At 39.3% G+C, this 15,588-nt stretch overlaps 1 protein-coding gene across 13 annotated transcripts in view; it reads left to right on the top strand.

Moving 5' to 3' along the window:
- Positions 1 to 737: 737 nt before the first annotated feature.
- The window catches only part of ptprsa (protein tyrosine phosphatase receptor type Sa), a 156,271-nt gene continuing 141,420 nt past the window's right edge, over positions 738 to 15,588 (top strand). For all 13 annotated transcript variants that reach the window (XM_056758615.1, XM_056758622.1, XM_056758618.1 and 10 more), the window contains exon 1: positions 738 to 945. The gene's annotated coding sequence lies outside the window, so the exon portion shown is untranslated. The remainder of the gene's footprint in view (positions 946 to 15,588) is intronic.

Below are 15,588 nucleotides of genomic sequence, written 5' to 3' on the forward strand. Positions count from 1 at the left end.
CATTTCTTTAGCTGCCGGAGGACTTGGGGTATGTAAGTGTTATGTAATTCAAAGCAACGCTGAATAATAAGTAGACTGTCTTTTTTCCTTCAGCGCCACGCTGGATCCAACCACATAATTTCTATCTTCAGCCGTCAAATTGTGTCATAATAATCTTTAACTTTTTACAAACCCCCACTCACGAGGTTTCTGTAATTGTTGGGTGCAGTTTCATGAGACAATGAGCTCCCGGGGACACTTTGCATATTGTATTTCACCCCAAAATCTATATCTTGGAATGTATATCATACATCAAGATCAATATGGCAGTCAAGCTGTTAGAGTTGATGTATTTGAATTGTATTAATACAGTAAATACGGTCTTTATTATTATTATTATTATTATTCATTTGTGCATTACAGAGGAAAATCTACATAAAATAGTGTTTAGAATGAGACTTCGATTAATTCAACTAAAATCAAACATTATTTGTGCCTAATTGACATGAAAAAAGAAAAACTTTATGAAAAATACAACTTCTTAATTCTTAGTTTTCGGTGCTAAAATGTAAGTCTAGAGCTAGACTTGTAGGCGTGGCCACTACCCTCGCGTCGCGACATGTGGGAGGGCCCAAAAAGACTGGGAGGAGTCCACGTGACAGAGCACAGGAGAGAGAGGGAGTGGGCGTGTTCATGACGTCACCCCAACTCTCCTCCGCGCGCACGGCTGTGGTTTCTCCTGAGCGGAGAGACATCAGACGCGCCGAGCGAGACGCAGCGCTGTCCGGGGGATTTAAACCGCTATTCACCGCTAACCACACCCGGAGACCTCCATATCTGCTTGGATCTGCTTTCTCCTTGGATTATAACTATTATTCATTCTTTTAGATCACCACCGTGAAGATGTAAAGGGGTTTTGCGCCTGCAGGAGACAGACGAACATAGGAGCGCGCTCGTTAAAACAAGGTACGAGCGATGAAATTTGTCGTTATTCACTTTCTGGTGGTCGACACAAATAGTTGGCAACGGAGTTTGCATTTTTCTCACTTCAAATGTAGTGCAGGATAATTTTTGGAGAGCGTTTAAACGCGTGGTGAAGGTGGTACTCTGTGCGCACTTTGCGCTCCAGACGCGGTTTTGCGCATTGGAAGCAAAGTCAGGTTTGGTCCGTTTTAAGACTTTTTAGAGGTTTGTACGGTTTTATCTACAATGACCAATCCGTGGGACAGTCAGCCTGCCAGCGAAACCAGGTGAAAATTGATGCCACCGTGCGCCGTGCCAGCCTTGCGTATCGCGTTTCGAGTGGCGAAACCAGATGAAAACGAGTTGGTAATGAAAGTGGACTCTTATTTGTGTCTGCGGATTTGTCAATGTACGCTTACACTGCCTGTGTCGGATGCGGGTATGTTGAATGCATGGCATCCTTTCTTTGAGCATCAACCTTAGCCAACGTTCAGGAGAGGATGTTTCATACCCACCTGCTGGAAACCGTGCAATGACGATGTATTGCATGTTATTGCATTCGGGTTTATACAGTCTAAGTGTGTAGATTCGTTGAGGATTAGGTAGTTACTTTCGAATGCTTGTGCCACCGTCTTTTGCGAAGTATGAATTATTTTTCTGTGAAAAAAACGCGCTTTCATTATATTTCAATATATTAGTATTTTAATGCAATTAGTTTACAATAAGAAATTAGAAATTGATCTTCTAATGCGGCGTTTAGAGATGATAAATAGAGGAGCTCTGTGTGTCCGCACATGCACCTGTTATACCGTCTCACATCTACATCGTCTCAGATTGTGTCTAAATTTAAATTAGCTTATTTGAATTATAATCTTATAACATAAAATGCAATAGGTGCGTTTTTTATTCACATCGATGCAGTAAGTGGACTGATCACTTAAACACGTTCAGATAAGAAGTGGATCAATATGGGTTTGTCATTGACCGATTAAGTTTTGCATTAAGTGTCTTGTGATCTTGAGTGTCTACATCGCAGAAATGAAGTAGGTTTTGGTGTGTGATGGTGAGTGCAGTGTTCATGTTTGTTACGGAATTTTTTGTTGTGTTGTTTAATGTTTCTTAAAGGTTTTTTTGCCTAGCCTAATGGACAGTGTGCAGTATATTGGAACTGTGCGTGTTGACGTGCGCGCGCTGTGTGTTACCATAAAAGAGGGCTTGACCGTCAAATTGAAGCCACACCCACTTTATTGACAGACATCACTTGAAGTGAAGGGCACTGCATTGTGTAAGAATATAATAGATCTGTTATCTGGAAGAAAACACAATCGTGTGCAACAATCCTTGTCTTTTTTCTTTCTGTTTTTAGCGCTCTCTCTCTCTTTCTCTCTCTGTCACACAAACACAAAGATAATTAATTGAATTAAGTTTATACTATCCATTAACCCAAGCCACTACTATACAAAACCTTAATATATGTCGTCTCCTATATAAATTTATGCATCTGACAGATCATTATCCTTAAACCTTATTGTTTATTCAGTTCACACATTTGTATGACTTTCTTTCGTCTGCACAACACAAAAGAAGATATTTTAAAAGACGTTGGTAACCAAACAACATTGAACCCCATCGTGTAACATTTCTCTAAATATCTTCTTTTGTGTTCTATAAATCAACAGTCGTACAGGTATTCAACCACACGAGGGGGAATAAATGATGGCAAAAATGTGTATTTATGGATGAACTGGTCCTTTAATTACATTTTCGCTATTTCCATATTTATAAACACGCTCTCTCGCTTACCATCCAATCTTGTTTTTGCTGTGTTGTCTTTTCTTCCATGTCGTTCATTTGGCTTCCCCGCAGGATGTTTGGGGCCTTGTTTAGATTGCAGGTCATTGCCAAAGGCTGTGAGAGAGGAATCAAGTGCACTTTTATTGTAAGTTGCTATTCACAGCACTCAGGCCTGGTTATGTAAACACTCGGCGCTGTCGGATGTTCAGAGGCTATGAATGCACTCGTCGGATTTGTCTTAGATTTCCAGCCAGTTCCCCGGCAGCGCTGGGATGAATACCTGTCATTCCTTATGTATGAAAACGCTTCTCGTCGCCGCATGAACGGACATTGTGTTATTTACAGGCATGTCCCCCAGGGTCCTCAGTCACTCTTGACGGATTGATCAGACCACTTATATAAACAAAACTGGCTGTTAGTACACTACTTAACTGCTACAGTAACATCTAAAAACGTAACTCTATTAATACTGTAACTGTAGTATGCATGCTGTAACGTCAATAAAACAGAAATATATTTTATTTTATATGAAAGAATATTTTTATATTTAAACCAAAGTTTTTTTTATATCATTTAGCGGAGTTCATGTGCTGTCACCCCCGTGGATTTAAAGTCCATGTCTTGAAGGCTGCTCACATGATGAGATGTTTTATTTCGGTACGTAAGACCACCGTTGAGACCTCCACACACCGTCTGAGCGTTTTGAGTGTTTAATTCAGCAAGAATTCACACGAGCCGAGAGCAACAGGAGACATCGCCTCGCTCGCATTCCGGCAACCCTTGTTTTGGAAAGACAGATCGAGGGCCGTCGCAGCAGCCCGGGGTGCTCGGGCTGATAAGGATGGGTGCTTTTCACGAGCTGTTTAAAAGCGACGCTTGCTTTCACGAATCCGTGACAGCGCCTGCTGTAAAATACACAGTTAATGACCAGGAAGAGAGGATTATGGGGCATGAAACAATACACGCATTTGTACACGCAGACTATACCCAGAGTTAGTTTACTCTCTCATTAGAAAGGATTGTGTGTAAATGGAATTTTGTTAGTGTTCCTCAGCAGCATTAATGATTTTATGTTCAGAGCCTTCTTCACTATTTACTTTAGCATAATGTGTATACTGTAGTGTATTATAGTATATTACAGAGATTCTAGTAAATTTTGTAGTTTACTGCAATATTTACTATGGTAAGGTTCAAATCTACAAATATGACTTGCGTTTACTATTATAAATTCTACAGTGTACTATGGTATTTACTTATTTCATATGGGCTGGTTTCATGTGTTAGGTTTGCTTGGTTGTGTGAGATTTGATTAGTTAACTCCTAAACTTAAGTGCGTTATTGAAATAAATGATACACACTGATATGAAGAGAGATGTGCGAAGTGCGAACCCTTCAGAATATCTAAGGAACTCCATAGCGAACCCTGGGCAACCATGCACACAATGCACCCAGTATAAAAATGCCCTGACAACAACCCAGAACACTGTGGCAACCACATAGCAACACCCCCACAACCAATGCAACAAGTGTAGAAATACCATAACGATTTATCGGAGCACTGTAGCAACCCCATAGCAACGCCCCCACAACCAATGCAATTAGTGTAGAAATACTGTGACAATTACCCAGAACACTGTAGCAACCCCATAGCAACGCTCCCACAACCAATGCAAGTAGTGTAGAAAAACCGTAACAACTACCCAGAACACTGTAGCAACCCCATAGCAATGCCCCCACAACCAATGCAAGTAGTGTAGAAATACCGTAACAACTACCCAGAACACTGTAGCAACCCCATAGCAATGCCCCCACAACCAATGCAACCAGTGTAGAAATACCGTAACAACTACCCAGAACACTGTAGCGACCCCATAGCAATGCCCCCACAACCAATGCAACCAGTGTAGAAATACCGTAACAACTACCCAGAACACTGTAGCAACCCGATAGCAACGCTCCCACAACCAATGCATGTAGTGTAGAAAAACGTAAAAAACTACCCAGAACACTGTAGCAACCACAAAAAAACTCCCCAACAACCAATACAACCACAACCAGATAGAAATTCCAAGACAACCACTAAGGAACATGTCAGCAAACCCATAGCAGCCATCACAGACACAGAAACACCCTAGCAACCAGTCAGAGCATATTAGGGACCACATAGCAACACCTGGCATCATGAGAAAGCTGAAAATGGAGAAGGATTTTGCAGTCAAATTTTTGGGTAGTTTTTTGTTGTATATTTTCTGAAGATTTGTTTCACATTCCTCACAGCTTGTGGGTCACATGACTTGCATTCTGGTATGAATTGAGAATATCTGCGTTCTGTAAAAACCGGCTGAAAGGTGCAAACATTTCTGCTTTTGTTCTTCGTGAAGGATGTGTTTAAAACGGTTTCATTTATCCACGTCGACCAAATGATCCGAAATTATGGCTGATTAAAATGAATCATTCCTCAAATCTACTGAGGCAACAGACAGTATTTGAATGTTTGAGCAACACTTGGAAATCTTCGAGTGTCACTGCATTACATAACAAAACACCAAAGCAAGTGGTGTTTATTTCAAAAGCACCTGAGGATTTGCTTTTTCAGGTCAAATATTTTATGAATGGAAGCGTATCAGGCTTGAAATTACACAAATATTCAATGTTTAAAATGAAGAAGATATTTTTGACACTTTGTGGTTGTTAAATGTGTGCAGCATTGTCAGATATGCTAGGACATCTGTGTGAACTTGAAAGGAAGTAACTTCGCACATCCACTTAAAATCACCAAGATGCCAACGTTGCGTTCCAGATAACTAGTCATTTGGATTTTTACCACCTACTCCTTTGAAATAACGTCTGGACTGCAAAAATGATTATTTCAATATCTAATGCAATGCCAGAACATTTCATTCACAGAGAAACTGAGTGTATAGTGTAAATGCAAAAATGTGCTTTTACATTGGTACAAACCGTCATACATTGCTCACCGGTTTTTTCCAGGAAAGCCTCATTGCTTCAGAGTCGGACAGTTTAATGGGTTAGATGTGTACGTGCACTAAAGCCCTGCAGGATACAGTGGGTGTGTATTAAAGATATATGGGCTTCGGTGTCACACAGAGATGGATAAAGAATGCTCTGCACCTCCGGGAGTAGAACAGCTTCAGGCGTATCCAGCTAGAGTTGTAGTTTAAGGGTCGGCACGACCAGGAAGGGAATAATTATCGTGGAAAAATGTGTCATCACTTTTCCATCGGCTGGCTTGAGATTTTGTTGGTGGTTGGACTTGCAATCCGGGTAATGGCCAATTTGCACACTTATGCTGCAAGTACATGCTAAACTGATGATGGTAAAGGATGAGCGTTTCAATGTGTTTCAAACGAGTGCACCAGAATTGGGACATAATAATGTATTATAAAAAACATTCTTTTATACTCAAATACTCTAATATACATTAGTTTACTATATTAAACTGGTCAATTCCCAGATACTGTTATGTTTTTAACCTTACTATATATTTGAACCTAAGTATATACTATATTAATGTACTATTGTTAATGAAGCCTAGTCCAGTATTTACTTTAGTCAGTACAGAGCACTCGATAGTAATACTATACATTAGTATGTTATCTTTAATATACTATTAAATACGGTTTATATAGTAAATAGAAAAGTTCACTTCAGTTCATTTTTTATATAATAAAGTTTTTAGAACATTGCGATTTGAGACACATTCTCAGTTTTGTGTACTCTACAGAATGCACATTTTAAAATGATTGTACATACGATCAGACTTACAACGTCCATCTAGCTATATCTTAGGGCTGCGCGATAAATCGAAAAGAAACCGCACGTGATTTGGCGGTTTTTTCAGTTAATTACAGCTGCATCCGAAATCCAGAGGGCGCTCTCGCAAAGTAACATAAAACAAAATCGCAACCTTCGCGATTTCACAATCGATTTAAACACGATTTAAATGGGAATTGCAATTAATCGAGCAGCCCTACCATATCTAAGTCGACAAACTGTGCCTTTTTCGTTATAGATGATAAAGAAAAATAGCTTAAGGAACCTACGATTTATGTTTCAAACAGAGATGGCGATAGTGCGACACATTTTGCAGTTTGCGACTTCAAAGACTGATATAAAGGTTGAAAATCAAGATGAATTGAAAATGTAATTTATTAAGAGTAAAAAATTACCTTAGCTTAAATAAAGTACACTTCACAGAAACTATTGACTGTTCATATGCCCACATATACAGTAAATCTACATAGGATACAGTAAGTACATTGACTGTATTTATAGGCTCGACCAGGGCCGGTGAGCAAACGCCCAAGCAACGTTCCAGAAACGCTCAGAACCCCTCCCGAGGTCTTTATTTCTTTTATAGCAAACACAGAGACAAATATTGATGATCTTGTCTGAAAGACATCACGGCGTACAGCGGCAAGACACCGTGGGCTGTAGCTCTGACTGCTCACTGTATCAGTTTAATGTGTTTGTGACTCATCGCAAAGGTCAGATAGACACTGGGTCAGTAGGAGACAGATAGATGGATGATACCGTACCTCCCACAGGTCCTCGTTCACGCACACCATTTAGAAGGCGCCGGTCGAGGGGGGAGGTTGCGGTACGCGGCCCGTCGGGTCATAAACCTTGAAGGTCACACAACATCTCATTTCTCCTCCACCCGGTCGGCGTGCTGAGATCATTCTCGCGTCGAGTCCTTCTGAGGTTAATGCGAATGGACAAACAGAGGAAGGCGGTGTTCGCTCGTTCCTTTTCATCCGGTGAGGTTGTCGTCTGCAGTTTCCGTCTGCTGACATAATGTCTATGAATGATTCATTATTATCTCGAGCGGGCTCATGTTTAATTGAATGAAGGGAGATGGTCTGCGGCGAAGAACCAATGAGATTGGGGATAAAATAGACTCGGGGTAGTGGCCTTGAACACTTTATCACCGCTTTATGATAGACTCACTCTTTGCATCTATATTGGTCGGATCTGCGGTAATCGCTTTAGAACGCATGGGACTCCCATATGCGACCAGCAGCTGGGCTTTTGTGATGGGAATATGAATATAAAGGCTTATGAATTCTCGCTGTTTTTACAGTATTGTAGGCATCAGAAGCCAAAGCTCTTTGAGAAACAAAGATTATAGAAAAATGATTTGCTGTAATATGAACAGACATTAAATAATCCAACAATTTTTTATTTTGGAGTGGGAAATATGTTTATTTATCAATTCTGACGGACTAGCTTACCCTTTTGAGATTTGCTTTTTAGTTCATTTGCTCATTTCTTTCTTAAGTTTGTGTAACAAGGTTGAAATGGTACAAATTGACATAACGTTAATATTAAATATGTCATAGATTTAGCTTCAGCATTAAAAACGTTTTCTGAATGTTTTCTGGACGTTTTCTGAAGGTTTCCTCGAGGTTAAGAACGTTTTAACAGGTCGTTTGTTTGAAAACAAAACAGATGGCATATTTTAAGACTTTCCGACCCTTCTCTATCGCTCTGTGTATAGGAAGTGGCAGGTGTTTTCGGGGCAGAATGAGGGAGTATAACGGGATTGTCCGGCTTTGACGGGTGAGATGGAGCGGAATTCCAGCCTTTGTGACTGACATCAGCTGTTATTGATCAGAAAGATTTGTGGCTCACGCCGCTCGACTCGCTGTCATCTTGCCATAATCCATTTCGCCAACGTCCGCGCTGGAAGTATCATAGCAGGCCACCTGGACACCTCGCAATCCCCGGCTCTATATTACACCTTTATCTGCTTAACCTAAGCTTAAGAAAATCTGTATTTACGGAGAAATTGAACAAGTTTAGCTTTACATATTTTACCCATAATGCCTAGCATGGATCTGGGATTTGTCCGGTGTTAGAGGACAGATCTCACAAAAACATTTTTCACTCAAAATCAAAGGATAAAAATTGTATTCATATGGCATCAAAGATAGCTTGTTTTTTCGCACTATATGGATTTCTTAGTTATTTTTATAAACTACATAATTTTGACATTTCTTTTTTTATATTTTAAAATGTTAATAATTATTTGTTAATTATAATCAGTATATAGTACAGAGCTAAATCCAATAAAAGACATATTGTATTTATATATTTTTTAAAAATGTGCGTTATTGTTTACAAAATTGGCAAAAAAATTATTTATTGTTGTGGTAGTGATGTCACAAAACAGCTTCCTTGCATTGTTTTCTTTTCTCAAAATATTATTCATTTTAATATATTTTCTTTTGATTTTAGACTGAAATGTGACCCGATGCGTTCTCGTAAGCTCAATACTCTTAAACATCTCTTAATGGCTTTAAAATTCATGAACTGTTTTCTTGCACCTCGCGTTTTAAATGCTTTCCAGCTTCTCGTCGCTTTTCCTGTTGTCTGTAATTCTCATTGCCTCTCTATTTGCTCCGTTAGGTTCTTACTCTATTAACTGTAACAAGATTTTCTTCCTCCGCTTCTAATGGGCTAGCGAGCATACAAGTGTAGTTATGTACCTATCAGTCAAAGTTAAAGCCCAACCGAGATGTTTTCATTTCCTCGGAGCCGTGCTATTTCCTCTCTTTACGCTTTACTGCGTCTCTCTGGATTTATAGTTCGTCAGGTGACATTGATTACGGATTTTAGTAATTGTTTTTGCCGCGCTTTCATTAGCAAAAGGTATTTCCCCTCAGAGCCACTTTTCCAATCAGCCTCGGTCCACGGTTGCACTAAAACCAAACAAATACCTTAAAACAAACAACAAAATATGGGAACTGTCAACTCAACGTAGACTGCCAGCTCATTTGCATTTTAAAAATCACAAAGTTCCTTTTTTTGTTTAATAGCTCTATGTTTTATTGACACTTGGGATGTTGTAAAAACGCTTTTCGGGTGTACGTGTTTGATGGAGGTTCAAGTGGAATGAGGGAGTATGTCGGGAGGAATGTGAGGAATTTGGCTGTCGGTTGGTTTCCCTGCTTCGCTTCAGGTTGTGGTGTTTCAGAGAGATTTCCCAGGTGCCCGGCAGATGAAGGGTTGAAGGGTTGGGAGACGGCCAGCGTAAGCTGGGACATTCAAGGACGTGTTGGTCAGAATTTAGACGTATTTTTGTTTGTTTTTGTTGATCCGTTTTACGGTCAACATGATCTTAAAATCGACCAATTAACTGTCTTTATACATTCATAATCATATTGTGAGAAGTTGTTGAGTTTCCTTTGAAGCTTACATCAAAGTCTTGTGAATTTAGCATTTTTGTGAAGTACATTGCTGCAACCATAAATGATAATACATTTGACCTGAAATAGTTTTTTGAATCGTTGACCTGAACAGCATTTGTTGGCTTTCTTGAGATGTCAAGAGCTTGAATGATTGTGAGTGCATAGAGAAAATAGCTCCTGTTTAATCATTGTGGCAATGCCATTTTGTTAACTGAAAGGAATGTCTAGCATACAGTATGAACAGATCGTACACTAGTAAAAGTTAGTGGTTAAAAATACAAGCTGTGCTCAAAATGACGTATTCATCAATTTAAAGGAGTGGTTCACATCAAAATTTCACCCCATTCATTTTCCATAGTAACTATGGAAATTCAAAGGGGCCAAATTTTGAAGTAATCTACGATAGTCAATTTATCGACTTATCGCGCGATGTATAAGTAGTTTTTGGTGATGTAACATGTCACCATTTTGTTTATATATGCGTTTGTTTTCATAAAATTGAATGACAGTTACATTTTATCCGATCACGCTCTCTTTGTTGCAATTATGTCTGATGTAATGAATCGGCAAACAAATATTGCTAAAGTGATATGCTTCATGTTTTTTACCAAATAAAACGTTATTGGCAGTAAGGGCTTTGCAATATATCGGAATATCACAAATGTGCATATCGCAATATGCATATCACAATGGTTTGTAATAAATTATCTATTTAATTCTTCGAAAAGCTATGTATGGTCAAAGTTTTAGGTCATTGGGGATAGTAGTATCCATCTGGCAAGCGGATTTTAGTTGGGATATATGTGCGTGCGAATGCTAACGTGTGAGTACTCTGATGCAAATCAATCAATAATCCGCAACCCAAAGCTTTCATAGCGAACAAAGATGAGCCATCTTGAGATATCCGCAACTGCAGATGACGATTTAGTGCCAAAACGAAGAAGCAGCTCAAAGATATGGCAGTATTTTTCAGCAATCTTTCAGAAGTTGTAGTGATGCTTTCTTTTTCCTAAAATAATGTGAATCATATGTTGGTTATATCATTTTTTAATATGTTTTAATACAATTTATGTTGATTTTAGAAAAATAAACATTATATCGAAAATCGCATTATTTAGCATGCTATCGCATTTTCCCTCAATATCGCTCAGCCCTATTGCCAGATTTATATACAGTTAAGCTTTTTGTTCCCTTGCGTTTTGAGGCGGGCATTAAGAACAATATCTATAATGATAACTATACCCAGATAACACAGGTACGTCTGGCTGTCTGCTAAGGAGAAAATCTGCTGTGTAAAACATCAGATAAACATCCTAGAAAGTTTTACATACATTGAGGATCATAAAAATCTTACAGACATCATTTAGAGGACGTCATTGAGATGTATTACAGATGAGGAAACAATAAAAAATATACATGTCTTACAGATGTAAATGCAGACTTCAAATAGACGTCTCCAAGATGTATGCGTGCTATCAGGTTATTAGCGTTCACACCAACAAACAATTTTATTCAGTTTAATCTTGCGCACTGCAGTTTTACATTATATTAAATATAAATGGATTTCGATTGGCTGTCAATGTTTTATTAATCATCAGATGGACAAAATCGATCTTAAGGTGACCTTTCTTTGAATTGTTATAGTTGTGATGTGATGGGAACTCCAATATTACCTTCAATTTTAACCTCAGTGATTTTTGTTTTCGTCTTTGGTGTGAACTGAGCTTTTAGACTTAATTTCAAGTAGACGACATATTTGAAATAAACAAAGCCAGACGGATTTAGATTTATTGTTATATTCTCCAATTAAACTACTCCCTTATTGCTTTATGTCTGAGTTGTTTTGCATTCTTTGTGCGAATCATATTTAGTATTTTCCTCAATGTCTTCGCGAGAAAAATGTCACGCCTGACACCGCAGATGTTTTAATTGCCGCCAGAATCTGAGTGAGTCGGTTTTGTTTCGCAGCTTCACAGGGCAGATGTGCGCATTTTGCAAGTCGAGGTTCACTCAGCTTCATCCTCCTCTCCTCACATCTCCCTCGACTTCTCTTCTCTTTTAAGTCAGGCTTGTTAGCTCCCTCTTCGAGATCTGAAACGTTGTGTTATAATGAACCCCCGGGTTTGAAACTGTGAGGTCGGGTGGAGCAGTGTTTCGCAGATACTGTAACTCCACAAAATCTGCTCCTTCAAAGCCTCGTCCTCAAACAATCTTAATTCAGTGATGCGTAAATACAGGCGTAAAGATGAAGGCGGATGAGTGGAGACTGTGGAGATGTTCAGGACTCAAGTGCGAAGCGTTTGTTGAGAGTCTCTGATGAAGTGTGCTGAACGGCCTGGATTTGTGTTCCTCGCCTTTGTTGGTCTCCAGCTGCGAGCTCCTCTATAAAGCCACGTCCCATTGACGCTCTCAGCTCCCTGCTATCATTGTTTTTATCTGCAGTTCTGGAGAGCAATTACCAACTTCAGAGACCCCGCTGAATATTCATAAAGCCCTGATGTGTAATGCAGGCGTGTCGGAGAGTCTGCAGAGCTGGTGTGGCTGCAGTGCAGGTGTGTGAGTACCTGCGGGCTGAAGACTTTTTAATGCTTCTAGATGCAGTAATTCTGATAACCAAATAACACACACATATGCAATATATAGAACACATATGCATATACATACATACATGCATATACATGCATGCACTTGCGCGCATACACACATACACATGTATAGACAAATAAACACAATGCATACACAAATAGAGACATAGACACACACAAATGCATGCATTTACACATATGCGCATGCATGCACACAAACACACATAAATTCAAACACGCATACTGCATACACACAGTATATACACACAGGTCATATAGGTCACAGTAGCATCCTTACATACCAAGACAGTTTGTTGCATCATATGCAAATTTCACGACTATGTTCAATGAATACGTCACTTTATTTATGCAAAAGCGTGCGTTTTCTCCCCCTCTGGTTTGTTTGTATATAGCAGGTGGTGGTAAACATGGTCATAGTAAATCAACAAGCCTGTTATCATGTGCCATATATCTGCATATTGTCATGAGACGAGACCCGCAGCGGTTTTCTGACAGCGTAATGGATGAGATGTTGTGATACACTTTTATTTGTGCTGCTCCGAGCCTTGACTCCATACTCCCTGCGTCTCTTCTCGTTTGACAAATTTGTCCTAATTTATGGTTGTTTATAAAAGCCGGGAGGCAATTCATTCTGAGCTTTCACGCTTGGAAGTGTGTCCCCCCCGCCACCACCCGCGATCAAAACGCACGGCCGTACATCAAACCCGCTGTGCCATGTTTCAGCTGTGTTTAGCGTCTTCAGCTGCTCGGGACGGCACGTGGGAGATCGAGATTTTTGGGAAGACACGTAAAGGTCACTTTGACCTCTGTGAATAAAGAACTTTATTCAGGTTGCACAAAAAATTCACTCAGTCTTCATTGAGTGATGCTTTCTGGCCTTTCTTTTTATGACAAGAGAAAAATCACGGATGACATCTCTTTATTATTTCTCCCAACAAATAAATCATTTGTATCTATTTCTCCAAAGCATTTGATATTTGAAACATTTGATACTCAAAATGAAAGGTCATCAGATACTGTGAGCTATAAAAGAACAACATCTGAGCAATACAATTCATTTCATTTTAAAAGCACCTGTTTATTTCTCGGTTCTTTTTTACCGAGTGATCTGGAAGTCTCAGATGTTTCTCTTAAATCTTGGGAAACAATAGAGGTGAGACAAAACTGAGCTGAAACATTAAAACACACATCAGGATTTAAACGCTTTGAGTTCATATTGAGATCCGTCCTTCATTTGTCCGAGCATGCGTTGCATGCATGCGCTGCAGTTAGTTAGAATTCAGTCGGTCACATTTGTCGAGTTTGTTGGGTTTGGATCAATAATTCCATTCATGGGGCAGTAGCACAAGTGCAGGGCGAAGTGCTCGGATGATTGTTGCTGTATGAGCTTTGGATCGATGTCGGGCCGGCCTGTTTTAGCCACGCTGATCAAAAAGAATTGCCAATCGTTCCATTTGACCGCCAGTACACAGAATGTATTCAATTATGGCGCTGGCGTAATCATATTTTCTTTCCGTGATGCATTGCCGGAGTCTTCTGCTTCGAGTCGTGATTTGTGCTTTTGATCCCTCACACGTACGAGTAAAACATGTATACCCAGAATGCATCGTAAATCACTTTGGAGAAAAGCCTTTGTGCCGGCTTTTGCATACATTTTGTAGCGCCCATCCCTCAGTCTGGTTAAATAGATCTTCCACCTCATGATTTTGGATCTTTGAAAAGTCACATGAGCGTCCCCAGAGCGCTCCCAACGCTTCAGGTTACCACTTCCTCACTTTCTTCTTTGTTTTAGTCATTGAAGGTCACTGATGTTTATTGCTGCCATGTGATGTAATCTCAACCCCTCGCAGCCCCCCCCCACTCCTCTCTCAGATATATACAGGCGGTGACATCATTACCCTTGTTCCAGAGGGCTTCTTTCGTGCATCACACTTTAAACAATACAACGCTATAAATCTTCCTGGGCTAATACAAATAACCACGTTTCCTATCGGCCCCCCGCTGCGGTCGGCATGTTTCCTGCGGTCTTAAAGGCCAATTGCACTTTCCTGCTCGCTGTGCTCCGAACGCAATAACCCCTCGGGGGAATTCATAATTCATGCACCATTGATTTGTGGTGGTGGTTGTGCATTAGCGTGGAGGTGGAAAAAAACGGCCCCTGAAGAAAAATAGGTCTTGGATTTTTCAAGTTTTCGACAGAGATTAAAGACAGAAATTTACATTCATGAGTTTCGTGGATGTTAGTTGGTTGGCTTTGATGTCATCTGAACGCTGGTGTGGTGATAACAATGGACAAAGTTCACTTAAAGGAAATATGAATGTTTAAAATAGAGGTATCTTTGACGTTTTTCGGACGTTAAAATGTCGTCAAGTCATCTTGCACTCATGGGCGTGTCCAATTTTTGTCCAATCAAATGCTTTTTATAATGAGACTGTCATAGTAATTAGCTTGTATAATTTACTAAAGGAGAAGTTCCCAAAATAATGATTTTTTTTCTAAATTATTAGAAATCCACCATATGCCATTACAAATGTACATTATTTATTTTCTTTAGTGGAACACAAACATGTTTTAAACATCCATCAAATCATAATTGAGTGATTTTTGTTCTTGTGAATAAGCAATGATTATTTACAAAAATATAAATAAATAAATATGAATAATTAAAAGAAATTAAAAAAAGTATTTCTGATATAAAAAAATTGAATATATATATAAATATAATTAAAATAATTAAAAATAAATAAAAATCGTTTCCAAAATCCAAAACTTTAAGTTCAACTCATACATGCATTACAAGACGTTGAGTAAATTATAAGATCATTTTTATTTTTTGATTATCTATTACTTCAGTTCAAAGCTTTTGACACGCCCCGACCCATTGAAATCTAAAGTAACGCTTGCTGTTGTAGGTGGGAGCAGGTGTTAAAGATAGATCACGCGGTACTCTCTTGAACGCATCCATATGTTGAAGATCCTCATCAGCAGCTTTCACAGAATCACAGCTGGAGCTCAGCGACGATCCAGAGGC

Source organism: Triplophysa dalaica, chromosome 10 (genome assembly GCF_015846415.1).
Source record: "Triplophysa dalaica isolate WHDGS20190420 chromosome 10, ASM1584641v1, whole genome shotgun sequence".
In the NCBI taxonomy this organism is placed as follows: domain Eukaryota; kingdom Metazoa; phylum Chordata; class Actinopteri; order Cypriniformes; family Nemacheilidae; genus Triplophysa; species Triplophysa dalaica.